A 20,622-nucleotide genomic window follows, 5' to 3' on the forward strand; every position below is an offset into this window, starting at 1 on the left:
CGAATCTGCGCTAGGGTGATCCGCGTCCATGTTTACTCCGCGTATATACTTTTATACTTTTGTTGACACTAGGCGGCATCCAGAGTCATGGTGGGCAGTGATCATAATGTTTTGGCATATCAGTGTATTAGTTAGAATCTGAAAAGAAATACTGTAGGGGTAAGAACTATCAACCTCCTCTTGGGGTGAGTGTGATAATGTGGGAAAAAGCAGGGAGAATGAGGAGATGAACAGACAGCGAAGGGAAAGAAGGAAAAAGACACAGACAGGAGGAAGAAGAAATTTGACAGATATAGGGGAGAGGCAAATGGACAGAGACAGAGAGGGGGGGGATAGGAGGAGATGGACAAAGGAAAGAAAGGGGAGGAGACGAAGAGAGAGGGGGAGGCGGAGATTGAGAATGAGAGGGTGTAGCAGAAGATGGAATTAGAGGAAGAGGAGTAGGAGGAGGAGATGAACAGAGGAGGAAGGAGCAGATGGACAGAGGTGATGGACCAGACTGACGGAGACAGAGAGAGGAGCAGCCGCAGGTGGACATAGAGTAAGGGGTGCAGGAGGTGGACAGGGAGAGCAGGTGGTGGAGATGGACAGAGAGAGGCGGAAGGAGGAGATGGGCTAAGAGACGACTGGAATAAATACAAACCTGGGCAATGCCGTGTACTCAGCTACTAATTAATGAAAAGATACTGAATCGAATTGAGGAGAAAATAGGAAACTACACCACCGGCCATTAAAATTGCTACACCACGAAGATGACCTGCTACAGACGCGAAATTTAACCGACAGGAAGAATATGCTGTGATATGCAAGTGATTAGCTTTTCAGAGCATTCACACAAGGTTGGCGCCGGTGGCGACACCTACAACGTGCTGACATGAGGAAAGTTTCTAACCGATTTCTCATACACAAACAGCAGTTGACCGGCGTTGCCTGGTGAAACGGTGTTGTGATGCCTCGTGTAAGGAGGAGATCTGCGTACCATCACGTTTCCAACTTTGATAAAGGTCGGATTGTAGCCTATCACGATTACGGTTTATCGTGTCACGACATTGCTGCTCGCGTTGGTCGAAATCCAATGACTGTTAGCAGAATATGGAATCGGTGGGTTCAGGGATCCCCACGGCCTCGAATCACTAGCAGTCGAGATGACAGGCATCTTATCCACATGGCTGTAACGGATCGTGCAGCCACGTCTCTATCCTTGAGTCAGCAGATGGGGACGTTTGCAAGACAACAACCACCTGCACGAACAGTTCGACGACGTTTGCAGCAGCATGGACTATCAGCTCGGAGACCTGGCTGCGGTTACCCTTGACGCTGCATCACAGACAGGAGCGCCTGCGATGGTGTACTCAACGACTAGCCTGGGTGCACGAATGGCAAAACGTCATTTGTTCGGATGAATCCAGGTTCTGTTTACAGCATCATGATGGTCGCATCCGTGTTTGGCACATTGGTGAACGCACATTGGAAGCGTGTATTCGTCATCGCCATACCGGCGTATCACCCGGCTTGATGGTATGGGGTGCCAGTGGTTACACGTCTCGGTCACCTCTTGTTCGCATTGACGGCACTTTGAACAATGGACCTTACATTTCAGATGTGTGACGACCGGTGGCTTTACCCTTCGTTCGATCCCTGCGAAACCTTACATTTCAGCAGTATAATGCACGACCGCATGTTGCAGGTCCTGTACGGGCCTTTCTGGATACAGAATATGTTCGACTGCTGCCCTGGCCAGCACATTCTCCAGATCTCTCACCAATTGGAAACGTCTGGTCAATGGTCTCCGAGCAACTGGCTCGTCACAACACGCCAGTCACTACTCTTGATGAACTGTGGTATGGTGTTGAAGCTGCATGGGCAGCTGTACCTGTGCACGTCATCCATGCTCTGTTCGACTCAATACCCAGGCGTATCAAGGCCGTTATTACGGCCAGAGGTGGTTGTTCTGGGTACTGATTTCTCAGGATCTATGCACCCAAATTGCTTGGAAATGTAATCACATGTCAGTTCCACTATAATATATTTGTCCAATGAATACCCGTTTATCAAAAAAATGGCTCTGAGCACTATGGGACTCAACTGCTGAGGTCATTAGTCCCCTAGAACTTAGAACTAGTTAAACCTAACTAACCTAAGGACACCACACACATCCATGCCCGAGGCAGGATTCGAACCTGCGACCGTAGCGGTCTCGCGGTTCCAGACTGCAGCGCCAGAACCGCGCGGCCACTTCGGCCGGCACCCGTTTATCATCTGCAGTTCTTCTTGGTGTAGCAATTTTAATGGCCAGTAGTGTAAAAGAAGGGGTCGGTTTATAGGACACACGCTGAAGCATCAAGTAAAGGACAACTTGATTACGGCGTAGGTGAATATATGTGGGGGAAAGGGAGGGGGTGGGAATTGTAGAGGGAGATTAAGGCTTGAGTACAGTAAGCAAGTTCAAGAGTTGCAATTGTTGTGCACAGAAGAAAACTCTTGTGTAGGATAGACCAGTCTTCAGACTGAAGACCACCACTCTACTGCATTCTAGCTACCCACCCCTGCTTCGCACAGGTAGCACTAAGTATCTGCTGCCGGACGACTTGCGCAGCGGTAATAAATTGTATACGTTAACCTTCATCGTGAGAAAGTCTATTAATGAAAACCGTATGAAAATCACTACGGTAGTTTCTGATACTGACCTTCGCACACAGACAGAAAAACGCGGCACGACATTTTATTTTATAATACGTGTCGATTAACAGTGTTAAATAATTAAGCCTTTCAGAAACACCACTACTTCGCGAGAAACGATATTCAAAACATATAGTGGAGACACTGAAACTTCTATTATTAATTGGATACTAATAATTAATTACAGAATGGATGGATGACGTAGTAAAAGATCGTTCTGTCAGTCAGTTGATGGATGATAGGCGGCGGGAAAAAGGAACGTATTCTTGTGTGAACTCATTGAACTGTTCGTCGCTATAATTGGGGAACAGGAAGTCAACGTACCATATATCAGTTGTATCGAGGTAACTAGAGACAGCACTAACTGTATTGACACGAATATGTTAAGAATTCGATTGTAGTTTTGCTGAAGGAACCAAGCCAGTATTCTTCTAAAACTACTAAGGAAACATTGATATTCTAAAATCAGATCATCTGTATGGTCATATAAGAAAAATAGGGAGGAAGGGTTTGTCGTCTCGTCGACGAGATTAGAGGAGGATCTACGAGTCCAGTAAACTCCATTAATCAATGAGCTACCCTCCCAGTGATTTGGCAAGACTTTCATAGGCGATTAATAAAGGCACAGTCAATTAATACAGTAAACTTGTATCTAAATTTCAATCCTATCACTGTTCACACTTTACGTCCATCTTCGGAATTCCTGCCATATTCAAAAATAAACTAAATGTCAGACATTAGGTGGGCTCTATGCTTTTTATTTGAATGTGTACTGTTTTATTCGCTCTAGCGTGGATCGATGAAGAATCATTTGCTTCAGTGTGAGAGTTCGACTCGTTTTCTTCAAGGTTTAAACAGATTTTTCAATTTTCAGTTACTCTAAAACTTGTACCGATTTCCTAATTATTACAACTACGATGTTATGATAACTTTGGGCGACTAATCTCGTAACTTTCTTCTCTCAGTCCGAAATTTTTCGCGAGATTTAAATTTCGTTTTAGAGCACACAAGACACAAGACCCTACGAATAAACTCATAGCATTTTTCTTTCGTTTTTGTGTTTTGATATATCTTTTGAGAATGTGATGTTACAATATAGCTCGAATTGTGCGTATATGTTCAAAAGAAGGCTTTTCATTGAGGACTTGTAGTTGTTCGAATATATGCGACCCGCAACACAGACGTGTCTCTCGATGCCTAATCAGCAGGCGCCGATGAGTGTCGAAAGAGACGGGATAAGTATGGTGCAGGTTTAACGACCGTTCGACGACTAGGTCATTAGAGGCGGAGCACAAGTTCGACATAAGCTGTTTAGAGAAATCATAGGAAAACTACAAGTAGATGGCCGGTCTGGGATTTGGGCCGTAGAACAGCTGTCCTCCCGAATGTAAGCCCAGTCCCTCCGTACAAGTTTTGATAAATAGCAGTATTTAATTCGATGCTTTAACGGGGAAAAGGATAGTCAATTAGCACTGAAGTATACCCATTAAGATCGCTGTAGTGTGGATAGACCCTATTAGACTGATTCTGTACAGGCGAATCACATAAAAGTTGCACCGCAAATATTGCGGAAATGGAAAGTGCCATTGATGTGTGCGGTTTTCACAGAATGGATTGGTTGGCAAGGGCTCGTATTATTAGCAAATAATCCAATATAATACTTCGAAAGCGTATTTTTTGTGCAAAGATACACTTTTTAAAACGGAACAAAGCCTATTGACATTAACAAACTAACATTAGGGTAAGTTAGAATGTCAGTGGTTTTTGTTGAAGGATTTTAGTGAGAGTCTTTATGAGGTACCGTATTTTGAGAAGTTTCCGCACCGACAGTTGTTTGTGCCATTCAACGTGCGTAGTTGCTAGGTACGATGTTGTTATGTTTGCTTACAATGTGCTTGTGTGTTACTTGAGTACATTGCCACTCGCTAGTCATTCAAATGGTTCAAATGGCTCTGAGCACTATGGGACTTAACTTCTGAGGCCACCAGTCCCCTAGAACTTAGAACTACTTAAACCTAACTAACCTAAGGACGTCACACACATCCATGCCCGAGGCAGGATTCGAACCTGCAACCGCAGCGGTCACGCGGTTCCAGACTGTAGCGCCTAGAACCGCTCGGCCACTCGGGCCGGCTGCTAGTCATTCATTGTGTAACAGTCCAAGACGTAGGTCGTGAGTGCACGATGGGATTTACCAACGCAGAAAAAGCCGACACGATCATGGAGAGTGTAGAAAGTATGCAGTTCGTTCTCGTATGGTGTATACTGCAAGATATCCCAATAGCCGGCTGAAGTGGCCAAGCGGTTCTAGGCACTACAGTCTGGAATCGCGCGACCGCTATGGTCGCAGGTTCGAATCCTGCCTCGGGCATGGATATGTGTGATGCCCTTAGGTTAGTTAGGTTTAAGTAGTTCTAAGTTCTAGGAGACTGATGACCTCAGATGTTAAGTCCCATAGTGCTCAGAACCATTTGAATTTGAACCAATCAAAGTTTTTGTTCAAAATGATCGACCGGCAGCGGAAACACACGCTTCCACTCTAGTATGAAATGACTCCTACACACGTAGACGGTTCACAAATCAGGGACATGTGTGCGACCTGAACTGCTGCGGCATAAGAAGACTGTTTCCAGGAGACCGATCATTCCCCGTCTAAATTCCCATACAAGCTGATATTGACTCCTGTGATGGTATACGAAGTGCGTGTATTCGCGCTAGCACACTACTCTTTCCGCAGAGCCGTTGACTCAAAAGGACACGAATTGGTTTCCCTTTCACCTCCCTTCCCCAAATACTGCGTGTTAGTATTTCGGATGCAATATTGAAGTATTCCTGTCAGTACCAAATTTATTAGGTAACTACTGATACTCAACTTAAAAATTCTCACTGATGAAATAGACACATTTATTATGCTTTATAATTTGACGATGGTTTCATACAAACGCTAGTGTCTCAGACTCATCACCGTCCGTAACATCTACCACGCCGTGTATTTGAACGTGTTCAACGACGGAAACAACGTAATATGTATCGGAATGCAAGGTCAAAATGTGCAAATAAATGTAACAATGTAACTAAAGTCGAGAAATATTTGTGTGCAACTGAGAGTTGTGGCGAATAAATATAATCAACGACATAATAACGGTATACGATTTCCAGTAGTTGAAGCTTTTGTAAATGATCAAACAAGCAACAAGTTAATAGTTTCTGCAAAGATTTGGCGAGAAATGCATTGAGTTTGGCACTCAACAAAATAACGTTGGCACAGACAGACAGGGGATGGGTTTCACAGCAGTTATATTTTCTCCAGCATTTTTCACAGATGTAAAATACTTTGCTTCAGAGGAATAGTATGCAAAAACATTGACTACATTTCAGAACACATTAAAATTTAATTTTAGCCACTGCTGCCAGCGTTGCGCGACTGTATTTTTTACATGAAATAGAAAACTAGTCGCCTTCAGTTACAAATCATTTATTTTTATTTCAATGCACGGTGTATTTCGAGCCCTGGGGGTCATCTTCGGGTGCTCGATCAGTCTACACCATTTCTCGAATTGGGTTAATACAGATCCTGTTGAGAGTACATAGGTATATTACAAGGTGGAGCGTTGTGACTATAATTTTTAAAAAACAAAGACGAAACTAAAAATATTACAGTAAGGGTTACAAAGTTTTTAGTACAGTACAAGTAGACACATTCATATACATATGAGGGCTATTCGGAAAGCTATGTCAGACCGGTCGCGAAATGGAAACTACTGTGAAAATCAAAAGAGTTTTATTTGCAACAGTTTGCTACATCATCCATCTACTTGTCAACATAGTCGCGGATCCGACACAGGCATTTATACTAGCGTTGTACCAACTTTCCAACACGCTCGTCATAGAAGGCAGCCGCCTGTTTTTTCCGCCATTTCTCTACGCTGGTCTGCAGTTCATTGTCCGTGCCAACATGTTGTCTTCATTGGCAGCGTCTCATGTGAGCACAGAAGAACATCAGAGTGAACCCAATCTTGGCTGTAAGAGGGTGATCAAACACTTAGTATTGAAAACGCTGCAGGGGCGTCTTCATTGCCCCTCGGGTGTGAGGGCGAGACTTGTCATGGAGAAGGAAATGCATGAATGGTACGTTCTGTGGGGTTGCGTGAAATCAGGCGTAATCTCTCAGTGGGCACCCATATTTGGCTTGAGCTACTGTTGTTCTAGGCGTCCTTTCGTGCCCACTGTGTGCTCAGAACTGAAAAGAGCGACATGATGCGATTGACAGGCATGCTAGTGTCACTACCCAACATATCCGCGCAAAACTTCAGGGAATTTTCACTGTGGTATCCATCTTGTAACCTATCGGACCTTACTTTCTGAAAGCACTTGCATACACAGTTTCCATCTCACAGCACATTTGTAAACTAAATTCATACAAGTCAAAAAATTTCCAAATGCGCAGATGTTACATATACTCAGGTGTTGTTACTTATAAAATGATGCAAAGGTGTTACATTATTATGTATACATAGATGTAACTTTTAAAGTAGTTTTTTGTGCAATGTGAGATGTGACCTCATGTTATGAAATTTACTATTGTAACTATAAGACAATTGCTACTTTAGAGAAAAAAAAAAGACTTCTGAAATTTGTCGTAAAACTCTGGCTGTTAAACTCTGTTTGTTCATTTAAAATGTTTTCGAAAAATTTGTGTAACAGTATTCCTGACTTCAGACACGGCGTTTAAACTGCCTTTTAATGAATATTGTTATAGAGATGTTGCGACAATGTCGTCCGTTTACATCAATGCGCAGCTGCCATCCACGAGCTGGTGTTTCACGAATAGTGCCTGCAGCTTCAGCCAAACGGTCCGCCAGCTCTTCTGGAGTGTCTGTCGATGTCTCGTACACCAAACGCAATACGAGGTGGGGCCACGTCACGCTGGAACCATAATCGTTCCCTGACTGACAGCGGGGAATTTTCAAACATTGCCTTTAGTTCTTCACGGAAAAAGATGCACTAATTTCCACCACAAGCATGTTACATAGAAGACACCGCCCCGTCAAATGATCGCGTGCAATACCAGTTCATACATTTATGGTAAATCTCCCTTAAGATTTTCCAAATCCCAGATATGGCTATTGTGGCTGCTGAATATTCCTTCTCTTGTGATGACAGCCTCGTCAGTAAACAGAATGCACGTTTAGAACTGAGGCATGCTTACAATGTAATGTAGTTACCATTGGCAGAATTTCACACGCTGGGGAAAGTGATCAGCTGATAGGTCTCGTACCATCTGATGTTAAATAGGATACAAGTCCGTTTCGTGCAGGACATTCCACACGTTGGCACTGGAGATATCTAGTTCCTTTCCGATGGATCGTGCTGTGGCTGTCTGCAATAATTTGCTGGACCCGAGCTTCCTCAAACTGGACAGTTCAAACACTGCGAGGTCTACAAGTTTCCCGTCGGTCTAGTCTAAGGCATCCTGCCTGACGAAGACGGTTATCAATACTTTGAAAGTGACATTATTTGCCAACCTCCTCCCCGGAAATCTTTCTGCATACGGGGGCCTTGCTGCTCGACTATTGCATCGTGCTTCCCCATAGATGAGATACATGTCAGCTAATTCGGTTATAGCGTAATCAACTATCAAGAACTGTTAAATATCAGCAGAAACTTCCTTGTTAACACAAGGTAGATAATAACAGTCTAAATGTTTCTCCAGGGCTTCGACAATGATAGCAGTAATGAAAACTTACCTTTCCTAGCCGTAATATCTAAATGTGTTGTAAGTCAGATTCTAACGTCAACATGTTGCATACGAAGCGGTCGAAACAACTTGGCGTCAAACTCTTGGAGGACCGTTAGTGCAGAAACAGTTCATCTTGACATGGGTGCTACACAACGTAAGTGTTTCTCTGTAGCTCCTCTAAAAATTCTACAAATATGTGTACGTAATTTTTTTTACGCCCTGTATAACTCTTGAAAGGTAACAAACAAGTATCCAAAATAAACAAATGATTGCCTACACTTATCCACGGCCATCAAAATCTAAGTACAGCTTTGAACGTAGTTTAGTTTTCGCTGTGAAGTGAGGACACACGTCTTATTCACGGCGAGGCGAATATCGACGCTAAAAACCAATAAGACTCTTAAAATAATCCAAAAGTTACTGAAGAATTCACTTTCACGGCTGCTTTTGGTTACAATTCTGTTAATGTAGAGCCTACCTTACTCTATGTTTTCTAGCAGTTAACTGCTCATGTAAAATATACCGTAACCTTTTCTTCTGAAATGCGATTGGCGTCAGAAGTTTCAGACACTTTTACCAATTAGTCAGTGTCATACTGTGCATTTCCTAGGAGTTTTGATTTGTGGCTATACTTCTATCATGTCGTCCACGTGTACATCTGAAAGATGAACAGGTTCCGTTCAGGTCCCTTTTTTTTAAAAAAAAAATCATGAAAATCGTGGAGTACGTTCGCAATGTCCTCCCATTAACTTCTGATGAATTTTTGTTGCTCATTAACCGTCAAAACTGATTCTACGAAGTCACAGTATTCCAGTTAATCCACTAGAACGAAACACACGTGGAAGAACCGTTCAAAAAGTCATGATATCCAAAACAGTCCTTAGGTCGAATTTATGTTCAGTTTACGCTAATTCGCAGCGACTACCAGATGTAGTCTTCAGTCTGAAGACGGCTTTGATGCAGATCCGATCCCCACATCTAATGTGCGGCATTCTTCTGTAGCATTACATTTCAAAAGCATCTATTCTCTTCTTGTGTCTACTGTTTATCATCCACGTTTCATTTTCACAGAAGGCTACACTTCACACATTTCAGACAAAGTCTTCCGTAAGATACTACCTAAAACACTTATGTTGTATGTTGATAAATTTCTGTTTTTCAAGAAAGCTTTCTTCCCTATAGCCAGTCTGCATTTTATATGAAACTTAGTGGCGGATTAAAAGTACATGCCGGACCAAGACTCGAATCCAGGACCTTTTCCGTGAAAGCCAAAGGTCCCGGGTTCGAGTCTGATCCAGCACACAGTTTTAATCTGCCAGAAAGTTTCATAACAGCGCACACTGTGTTACAGAGTGAAAAATTCGTATTAATTTATGTATCTTTAGTTATATGGTTGCCAGTAATTTTGCTGGTCAAATACCAAAAATTGTTCACTATTTTTAGTGCCTCATTTCCTAATCCAGTTTCTCGACGTAACTTGACTTGATTTGGATACTCTCCGTTACCCATGTTTCTCTTTTACGGAGCTCCTTGTTACAGTCCGTATTCAATACACTTCCCAATCCGTTCAAGTGATCTTCCAAGTCCTTTGCCGTTTTAACAGAATTAGAGTATCACTGTCAAACATTAAAAATTTTATTGACTCTCGCTGGAGCTTAATTACCTTCCAAATGTTCCAATGGTTTGATTTACAGCGTGCTCCTCGTAAACCTTGATTAACGAGGTGTTTAAGGCTACAACCCCGTCCCACTCGCTGCCTCCCGTTCTTGTCCTTCACTCTCTTCCAGCTGAAGCTAAGCGATCTGGCACAGTGTGTAACAAACTGGATTCGTATTCCGAAGACCGGCGATCTCATTGGCACGTTGGATCCTAATATTCTTCGTTTTCTTTATTTTATGACTGCTGTCTAGTTTCTATATATATCGTAGATACGGTTTCACACCCTGTATTTTATTCTTTAAAACTTCAGAATCCTAAATAGTATAAAACAGTTAACAATGTCAAAAGTTTTTTCTAAATATACTAGAATAAAGAAAGTAATACTTCAGAGATACCAACACTACGTTGTGGCAGGAGGAGGCATTTTCACCGATCGTAATACTGGAAAAACACGCACCTGTAAGTTTTTTCCATCGTATTTTAGATAATTTCTTCGTTTAAGTTGTGTTCGACAACTTTTATAAATGACATTATGTAGACGAACAGCAAACCGGTTAAAATCTTTGTTGTTCAGAAACTAGTTGTGACAGAACACCATCATTTAAAATTCTGGAGTTTGCTAGACGGAGACGTATTGTCAGAACTACCTGAACAACAAAGATGTAAGCAGCTCTGTGGGGTTCATACATAAAAATGCTGTAAGTGAACTACTTCTTTATGAGATGTTGCATGAAACCTCTTTTGGTATCTTTGAGCATTTATATAGATCGTTTCCTGAGAAGAAGAAAAATCTGCTATATGACAGGAAAATTAAAGAGACCTTTGGAGAAAAGAGAACCACTTGTATGAATATCAAGATCTCAGATGGAAACCCAGTTCGAAGGGAAAGAAGGGAAAGTAGAAAGGTGGAAGGAGTTTATAGAGGGTCTATACAGGGGCGACGTATTTGAGGACAATATTATGGAAATGGAAGAGGATGTAGATGGAGATGAAATGGGAGATACGATACTGCGTGAAGAGTTTGACAGATCACTGAAAGACCTAAGTCGAAACAAGGCCCCGCGAGTAGACAACATTCCATTAGAACTACTGACAGTCTTGGGAGAGCCAGTCCTGACAAAACTCTACCATTCTGGTGAGCAAGATGTATGAGACAGGCGAAATACCTTCAGACTTCAAGAAGAATATAATAATTCCAATCCCAAAGAAAGCAGGTGTTGACAGATGTGAAAATTACCGAACTATCAGTTTCATAAGTCACAGATGCAAAATACTAACACGAATTCTTTACAGACGAATGGAAAGCTGGTAGTACAAGACCTCGGGGAAGATTAGTTTGGATTTCGTAGAAATATTGGAACACGTGAGGCAATACTGACCTTACGACTTAGCTTAGAAGAAAGAGTAAGGAAAGGCATACCTACGTTTCTAGCACTTGTAGACTTTGAGAAAGCTTTTGACAATGTTGACTGGAATACTCTCTTTCAAATTCTGAAGGTGGCAGGGGTAAAATACAGGGAGCGAAAGGCTATTTCCAATTTGTACAGAAACCAGAGGGCTATTACAAGAGTGGAGGGGCATGAAAAGGAAGCAGTGGTTGGGAAGGGAGTGAGGCAGGGTTGTAGCCTCTCCCCGATGTTATTCAATATGTATATTGAGCAAGCAGTAAAGGAAACAAAAGAAAAATTCGGAGTAGGTATTAAAATCCATGGAGAAGAAACATTGTAATTCTGTCAGAGACAGCAAAGGACCTGGAAGAGCAGTTGAATGGAATGGACAGTGTCTTGAAAGGAGGATATAAGATGAACATCAAAAGCAAAACGAGGATAATGGAATATAGTGAATAAAGTCGGGTGATGCTGAGGGAATTAGATTAGGAAATGAGACAGTTAAAGTAGTAAAGGAGATTTGCTATTTGGGGAGCAAATAACTGATGATGGTTGAAGTAGAGAGTATATAAAATATGGACTGGGAATGGAAAGGAAAGCGTTTCTTAAGAAGAGAAATTTGTTAACATCGAGTATAGATTTAAGTGTCAGGAAGTCGTTTCTGAAAGTATTTGTATGGAGTGTAGCCATGTATGGAAGTGAAACATGGACGATAAATAGTTTGGACAAGAAAAGAATATAAGCTTTCGAAATGTGGTGCTACAGAAGAATGCTGAAGATTAGATGGGTAGATCACATAACTAATGAGGAGGTATTGAATAGAATTTGGGAAAAGAGGAGTTTGTGGCACAACTTGACAAGAAGAAGGGATCGGTTGGTAGGACATGTTCTGAGGCATCAAGGGATCACTAATTTAGTATTGGAGGGCAGTGTGGAGGGTAAAAATCGTAGAGGGAGACCAAGAGATGAATACACTAAGAAGATTCAGAAGGATGTAGGTTGCAGTAAGTACTGGGAGATGAAGAAGCTTGCACAGGATAGAGTAGCAAGGAGAGCTGCATCAAACCAGTCTCAGGACTGAAGACCACAACGACAACAACAACAACATATGACAGCTGTGGCCTCACGCCTTAATAGATGTTAACATTTTTAATGCAACTCTTATTCGATTGGAGTGCATTGTGTATGGAACTGTTGATAAATTGTAATAGTAGCAACAAACCCCCATACCCCCGATTTTTTAAAGAAACTAATTCCCACGTGTAAAACGCCTTATCTTCTGAACTACACGCTGTAACATAATATAACTTTGCAGATACATTCCGTGGTCTGTGTGAATACTGTCTTCAAACTGTGTTGCGAATAGAGATAATAGTAAATAAGTAGTAAGCTGAAATGTCTGGTCTGATGCTGTAGTTTACTGCATGAGCAGGGGAAATGTAGTAAGCGATAAATTAATTTCCTTTCATCACTTTGTGTGTGTGTGTGTGTGTGTGTGTGTGTGTGTATGTGTGTGTGTGAGAGAGAAAGAGGGGGTGTCAGAGAGAAAACTTTATGTTCAAACTTCGTTGAAAATCGCTAAGTGCTCTTTTTCGCAAATACTGCGTGAATATAATCTGGGTAATATGAGCAACATGCAGAGTTTTGAACTGTAATACCAGAGTTAGTTTAAGGCTCTTAATGAGTAGATTATGACAGCATTTTAATTTTTTTTTAAATTCGGTCAATAACTGTATGAAATATTAAGAATTATTTTCTTTTGTCCCTTGAAACCGTTAGATACGCAACCTGTATCTGAATCCATGTCGCGGATCAGCCATTTAGCAACACAGATCTGGAAATAAATAGACGGATATAGCGACAAGTCGCCAGCCGTAATAACACAATATGACACCTCTGATAGAGATAACAGGCACGCTAAGTGGCAGAGTCGAGCACAATAGCTCTGCTTGCTGCGGACGGACACAAAGAAGAGTGGAGGGCGGCCGTCGGTATTTTGGAGGCGGCGGGTTGGCAGCCCCGGCGTGCGCGCGCAGCTCGCTATTCCTGTCGGCTGCTGCTACTGCTGCTGTTGCGCTATCTTGGGACTGCGCTCAGTTTGCCTGTCGCCGGCAGCGCGTCGCGACGTCTGCAGGAGAGTCGGAGAGCTGCGGTCCGGGATACGAACAGGTAGGAGCCGCTCCGCGTGCCTAATATCGCGTAAACAGGCCACAGTCCCATACGGCCTATTGTGACACCCGGTCTCTATCGTTACAATAAAATTTGCGCGTATTTTAGCGTTTTTTACTGTCGCCGAATACATCAACAATTCAGATATAATACCCACAGATAAGAAAGCGGTCGTATATTGCCGCTGTCCAAACGTTGGAAAAAGGCAGTTATTTGTGTACAGGTGGGCAACTGTCTGTCAGCTTATGCTGGCGTGGAAGGTGAGAAATAACCGTTTAGGACTTCGTCCTGCCTCTAAATAATAGTAGAGAACAAAGGATTTGAATGCGTCGGTCGCTAACTGCGGCACGGGACTTCTTAGGGCGCCGGCGTCTACTCTGAGGGTTCCGTAAACACTCGAAGGTTATGCGTCATACTTCTGTTTGATCCGCTCATTTCAAATATTAGTAATGATTCTCGCGGGCCATCTGTTGCTGAAAGGGGATGTGGACAAGTTCAGCGTGTGGGGTTCGTTCGTCAACTGCAGACTCTATAACTATTATGCATCTGTGTAGAAGACCATCGGTGGACCACTGAATAAATTGTGACTGTTACTTATTCATAAATTATTAATTTTCAACGCATATAAAGTGAGAAAAAGATAATTTTTTGTTTGATATGACAGTACCCCCTGTCGGAGGTTCGAGTCCTCCTTCGAGAATGGGTGTGTGTGTTGTCCTTAGCGTAAGTTAAAGTTAGATTAAGTAGTGCGTAAGCCTAGGGACCGATGACCTCAGCAGTTTGGTCCCACAGTCCTTACCACAAATTTCCAAATTTTTTACAGCAGTAAGCTTCTTCCATCTAGATTGCTTTGTTCCTAAATAAGTTAGCCTATTACTTCATCCATCGATGAATCTTCTCCTATAAAAAGTTTTAATTACATCACAGCACTTCCTCTCTTTTCAGCTATTTGTATATGTGTATATAATCATGTTTCTGCCGCTAGCTAGTTTCGGACTCGGGGGCATTTTCATGTGATACAGAAGTCGCGTACCTTCGACACTTTTGTAACAGACTGAACCACTTCGCACACATATGCGACACAATCTCTGTTAGAATAAACAGACAGGTCCGTCAGGCAGACGAAGGAAATCAAAGCGAGTAACGTGAGCGCAGCGCTTACGCGTGTCGGAAGAAATGGGTTTTTATCCTTTGCCATATTTTTGTTGGCTGAGGAACCCAGCAGAAGAAAGTAGGTGATCCCTATGTTGGCGCGCAAGCGAAATTTGGGACTGAAGCCAGGAACCGCAAACTTATTGCCAAGGACGCTTCGCTACAAAGAGCCCCCGCATCCCAGATAGCTTCTCTAGTTCAAAGCTATTAAAAAAAAAAAAGTCCGCGTAGACCACACCTTCACTAAAGCAATTTTTTTTTCCATTCAGTTCTTCTCTGTCGGCCTCAACAAATAATTCTGTGGACCGAAAATTGGCCTCTCATGTGATTCTTCTTTTGTTTCATAATTTTTGTGTTGTCTTTTGATCGGTTTTCATTGTTTTCAGTGTGTACACATGGGCTGGCTGAGGGTAGCATTGCAGCGCATATACGCATTAAGTACTAAACCTTCCGGTACTTCAATAAACCGAACTAAAATTTCCCACAAGTGATCGGACCTACAAGAGAGAGAATTTACCTATAACTTTTTTCTATCCATTGAGGTACTGAAGCAAGTATGTCTCTATTATTCTTCGTATTTATGGAACGATGTTCTTCGTAAGGTTATTCCAGAGTTCTGGAAAAGCGTAATGCACTGATATACAACCTTTCATTGTTTGCAGTGAAATTCTTCGCAAACAAAATTATGTAAGATTTTGGCCAAGATTTTAACATCAAACTTTTTTCATCTCTTGTCCTGTAAACATAGCGTCGTACAACTCTGACCGAAGCATAGGCCATTAAATTTAGGACACTTTCTTTTTTCTTAAAAAAAAAAAAAAAGGAACAGGCGCTACTGAGATTAACAAATGTAGTATCTGTTACTAAATTTCCTTAAGAAGAACAGAACTTTAAAAATATAACTGCTTGAATATCTGATAAATTAAGTTGAGATCATATTTGTCCCTTCCCGTGAAATAACAAGTCGAATCTCCCTTTCTAATTTGGTGTTATACAGGGTGTCGCGCCGCTCGAAGTGGCCGAGCGGTTCTAGGCGCTACAGTCTGGAGCCGCGCGACCGCTACGGTCGCAGGTTCGAATCCTGCCTCGGGCATGGATGTGTGTGATGTCCTTAGATTATTTAGGTTTAAGTAGTTCTTGGGGACTGATGACCACAGCAGTTAAGTCCCATAGTGCTCAGAGCCATTTGAACAGGGTGTCCCAGGAGGAACGGCCAATATTCAAGGCTATGACAGGAACAATTATTTGAGAAACAAACTTCATATGGACATATGTCCTATTCCGAATTGTTTCCGACATTGTCATGAAGTCGTTATTTATTTTCTGTATTATTCAATACATTGCCAGGTTTGCGCGTGTACAACAGAAAACATTACAAATGCGTTTTACACAGTCTATTTTTTTCTAACACATTTACGTCTAAGCGTTATCATACATGACACACTACAGCTGTTGTACAGCTTACAATAAATGTTCGAATATCCCACCGTCAACTTCACTACATTTGTGCACCCTTGATAGAACATGTGTTGCTGGTCTGAGTGCCTCTGCACTTGCCGTAATGAGAGAAGCAGTGCCCATGATGTGACTGAGCAGTTTATTTCTCGCATTAACCTTCCTTTTTACTCTCAGAGTTCATCCAACATCATGAACAAAGATCGTCTGGCTTAAGATCTGGCGATCTTAGTGGCCCATTAACTGTACCACCAAGACCAATCTAGTAATAAAGGTAAGTGTAGTTGAGGTGTTCCCTCACACATTTGGTAGTACATTGAAGGAAGAACATTGCTAAAAGTACACTCCTGGTAGTACACTGCAGTCCACGTTGCCAAAGGAACTTCCTCAAGCTGTTCGAAAAACGAAATTCTAAAAAAAATTTAAGTAATTCTATCCCGACATTCGCTCCTTTATAATGACCGGATCTATGAAAATGTTGCCGATCATGTCGCACCAAACATTAATCCGAAAACAAACCGCATCAAACACTGGTCGGAAAACAAAATTGGAAATTGGTTTCCACAATAGCGTGTGGATTTTTCGACAACCATCGATGATTATTAAGTGTCTTGTTGATTCCATTCCGTGTAGCCGGCCGAAGTGGCCGTGCGGTTAAAGGCGCTGCAGTCTGGAACCGCAAGACCGCTACGGTCGCAGGTTCGAATCCTGCCTCGGGCATGGATGTTTGTGATGTCCTTAGGTTAGTTAGGTTTAACTAGTTCTAAGTTCTAGGGGACTAATGACCTCAGCAGTTGAGTCCCATAGTGCTCAGAGCCATGTGTGAACCATTCCGTGTAAACAGGCTTCATTAGTGAATAGTACAAATCAAATGACGACTGTGATTTAAGCTGAGACAAAATTCAAGTTGTGTAATATTGTCAGCAATGTAGAGATTGTGAACACGCTATATGTGAAATGGGTACAAGTTTTCCGCATGTACACTACTGGCCATTAAAATTGCTACGCTACGAAGATGACGCGCTACAGACGCGAAATTTAACAGACAGGAAGAAGATCCTGTGATATGCAAGTGATTAGCTTTTCAGAGCATTCACGCAAGGTTGGCGCCGGTGGCGACACCTACAACGTGCTGATATAAGGAAAGTTTCCAACCGATTTCTCGTACACAAACAGCGGTTGACCTGCGTTGCCTGGTGAAACGTTGTTGTGATGCCTCGTGTAAGGAGGAGAAATGCGTACCATCGCGTTTCCGACTTTGATAAAGGTCGGATTGTGGCCTATCGCGATTGCGGTTTATCGTATCGCGACATTGCTGCTCGGGTTGGTCGAGATCCAATGACTGTTAGCAGAAAATGGAATCGGTGGGTTCAGGAAGGTAGTACGGAACGCCGTGCTGGATCCCCACGGCCTCGTATCACTAGCAGTCGAGTTGATAGGGATCTTACCCGTATGGTTGTAACGGATCGTGTAGCCACGTCTCGATCCCTGATTCAACAGATGGGGTCGTTTGCAAGACAACAACCACCTGCACGAACAGTTCGACGACGTTAGCAACAGCATGAACTACCAGCTCGGAGACCATGGCTGCGGTTACCCTTGACGCTGCATCACAGACAGGAGCGCCTGCGATGATATACTCAACGACAAACCTGGGTGCACGAATGGCAAAACGTCATTTTTTCAGATGAATCCAGGTTCTGTTTACAGCATCATGATGGTCGCATCTGTGTTTGGCGACATCGCGGTGAACGCACATTGGAAGCGTGTATTCGTCATCGCCATAATGGCGTATCACCCGACGTGATGCTATGGGGTGCCATTGGTTACAGGTCTCGGTCACCTCTTGTTCGCATTGGCGGCACTTTGAACAGTGGACGTTACATTTCAGATGTGTTACGACCCGTGGCTCTACCCTTCATTCGATCCCTGCGAAACCCTATATTTCAGCAGGATAATGCACGACCGCATGTTGCAGGTCCTGTACGGGCTTTTCTGGATACAGAAAATGTTCGACTGTTGCCCCGGCCAGCACATTCTCCAGATCTCTCACCATCTGAAAACGTCTGGTCAATGGTGGCCGAGCAACTGGCTCGTCACAATACGCCAGTCACTGCCCTTGATGAACTGTGGTATCGTGTTGAATCTGCATGGGCAACTGTACCTGTACACGCCATCCAAGCTCTGTTTGACTCAATGCCTAGTCGTATCAAGGCCGTTATTACGGCCAGAGGTGGTTGTTCTGGCTACTGATTTCTCATGATCTATGCACCCAAATTCCCTGAAAATGTAATCACATGTCAGTTCTAGTATAATATATTTGTCCAATGAATACCCGTTTATCATCTGAATTTTTTCTTGGTGTAGCAGTTTTAATGGCCAGTAGTGTAGTTCGTCACACACGCGTTCGTTGAAGATTGATAAGTGCATAAGTCGCCTTGCCGTGGTAGTAGAACTACGCTGCACCATTTCAACAAGATGTTACGGTTCCTGCGCGGGTTGTTGAACTACATGATGAGAATAAACATGGGGAATTGGAAGACTGCCTGTTTCACGCAATGTGCTGAAAACTCTGGTAAACACTCTACGATCAGGAATTCGGTGTGTTGGAAAGCGCCGACGGTATTCTTCGACAGTGCCACAGAGCAACCATCGCAGAAGCCGTAAACATTCACCATTTCTGCATATTCTCCATTAGTGTAGATGTGCAGCATGTTAGCCAACGCGTGTACAAACACAGTTAAACGGTGGTTTCCTCTGATATCCTCTCAATGTCTCGTACTAATTCACTTATAACAGACTGTGGGCAACTGTGCGCTCAACGGGCAAGTTTGATGACAGAAAGCCATCCCGGGAAAAGAAGTTGAAAACAACGAAGTAGGTCGGGCTAAAATAAAACATCAAAGAGGTTGGGTGGGTAAGTCGCATTCGTGTGAGTCACTGGCCCAAAATCTATCTCAGAGACCATTCGGAATAGGGCTACATGAAGTTTTTTGCTTCAGATCGCTGAAGTTGATCATTCCTCCTTGGACACCCTGTCGGTGACCGTTACGTGGCACAACGATGATACATCCTACTGAGTGTGTCTTCCGGGATATCTTCAGGGAACTTTCCTGTGAATTTTTCGTACATATTTTTAATTTATTTTCTGTACTGCCTGTGCGTGTTTGCGTGGCAACGGCCTTGCCTCAGTGAATACACCGGTTCCCGTGAGATCACCGAAGTTAAGCGGTGTCGGGCGTGGTCGGCACTTGGGTGGGTGACCATCTAGGCCACCACACACTGTTGCCATTTTTCGGGGTGCACTCAGCCCCGTGATGCCAAATGAGGAGCTACCCGATCGATTAGTAGTGGCTTCGGTCAAGAATACCATCATAACGACCGGGAGAGCGGTGTACTGACCCCACGCCCCTCCTATCTGCAATCTCCACTGAGGATGACACGGCGGTCGGATGGTCCCGGTAGGCCACTCGTGGCCTGAAGACGGAGTGCTTTTTTTTCTGTGCGTGTTTGTATGGAGTTCCTCTTAACAAAGTTTTCCTGTAGGTATACACCAGCTTCGTTCTTGTTAGAATAAACTTTTTAAAGCGTAATTGTAGATACCTAGTGATATTCATTTATACGTCTACATCTATACTCTGCAAAACACCTGCCGGTGTTTGGTGGAAGGTACTTTGTGTACCATTGTCACTTCCTCATTCCCTGTTCCAGTCCGAATGGTGCGCTGGAAGAACCGTTGTTGATGAGCCTCTGACTGAGCCATAGTATCTCTAATTTTACCTTTATGTCCTTCTATCGAGAATATTCACAGAAGGAAGCAATGTATTGATTGAATCTTCCAGAAACGTTCGCTTTCGGAACTGACAGTAAACCACATCTGACGCAAGACGCCTCTCTTGCACAACTGGCGCTAGAGTTAACTGAACATCTCCGTGACGCTATAGTGCCTACGAAATATGCTTGTAACGAAATAGTTACTCTTCTTTGAATCTTCCGTATTTCCCCCATCAATCCTAACTGGTAATGTTTCGGAGCCACGAGCAATATCAGTCGAACAAGGTTCGTTCGTTGGTGGACTACTTTTGTGAGGATTCTTCCCATTAATCTGTCTGGCATCTGCCTTTCCTACCGTAAGTAAGTATTACGTGATTATTGTACTTTAAATCGCCAATTATGCATACCACAAAATATTTGAGTATCACTTTCTCTAGCGACTGTTCGACAGTTGGATAATCAAAAAATAACTGGTCTTTCAACCTATTTAAGCGCAAGGCGTTGTATTTATGCTGAGGGCCGACTGCCAATCCCTGCACCGATCGTCGATCCTCTACAGATCTTCCTGCATTTCACCACAATTTTCTAACGTCACGACTGCTCCAA

The 20,622-nt window shown here is 43.0% G+C and overlaps 1 protein-coding gene and 1 non-coding gene across 4 annotated transcripts in view; one reads left to right on the top strand and one right to left on the bottom strand.

The window, feature by feature from the left end:
• Positions 1-4,725: 4,725 nt before the first annotated feature.
• On the bottom strand, positions 4,726-4,809 carry Trnas-gga. Its single transcript is given in 2 exon segments — positions 4,726-4,760; positions 4,770-4,809. It is a non-coding gene; the product is annotated as a tRNA-Ser (tRNA).
• Positions 4,810-13,546: 8,737 nt separating this feature from the next.
• LOC124774986 (probable poly(ADP-ribose) glycohydrolase 2) overlaps positions 13,547-20,622 on the top strand; it is a 451,377-nt gene continuing 444,301 nt past the window's right edge. For 2 of the 3 annotated variants that reach the window (XM_047249732.1, XM_047249730.1), the window contains exon 1: positions 13,573-13,635. The gene's annotated coding sequence lies outside the window, so the exon portion shown is untranslated. Of the gene's footprint in view, positions 13,636-20,622 lie in introns of all 3 variants that reach the window. The other variant, XM_047249731.1, reaches the window with a different exon arrangement.

Source organism: Schistocerca piceifrons, chromosome 2 (genome assembly GCF_021461385.2).
Source record: "Schistocerca piceifrons isolate TAMUIC-IGC-003096 chromosome 2, iqSchPice1.1, whole genome shotgun sequence".
Taxonomy (NCBI): domain Eukaryota; kingdom Metazoa; phylum Arthropoda; class Insecta; order Orthoptera; family Acrididae; genus Schistocerca; species Schistocerca piceifrons.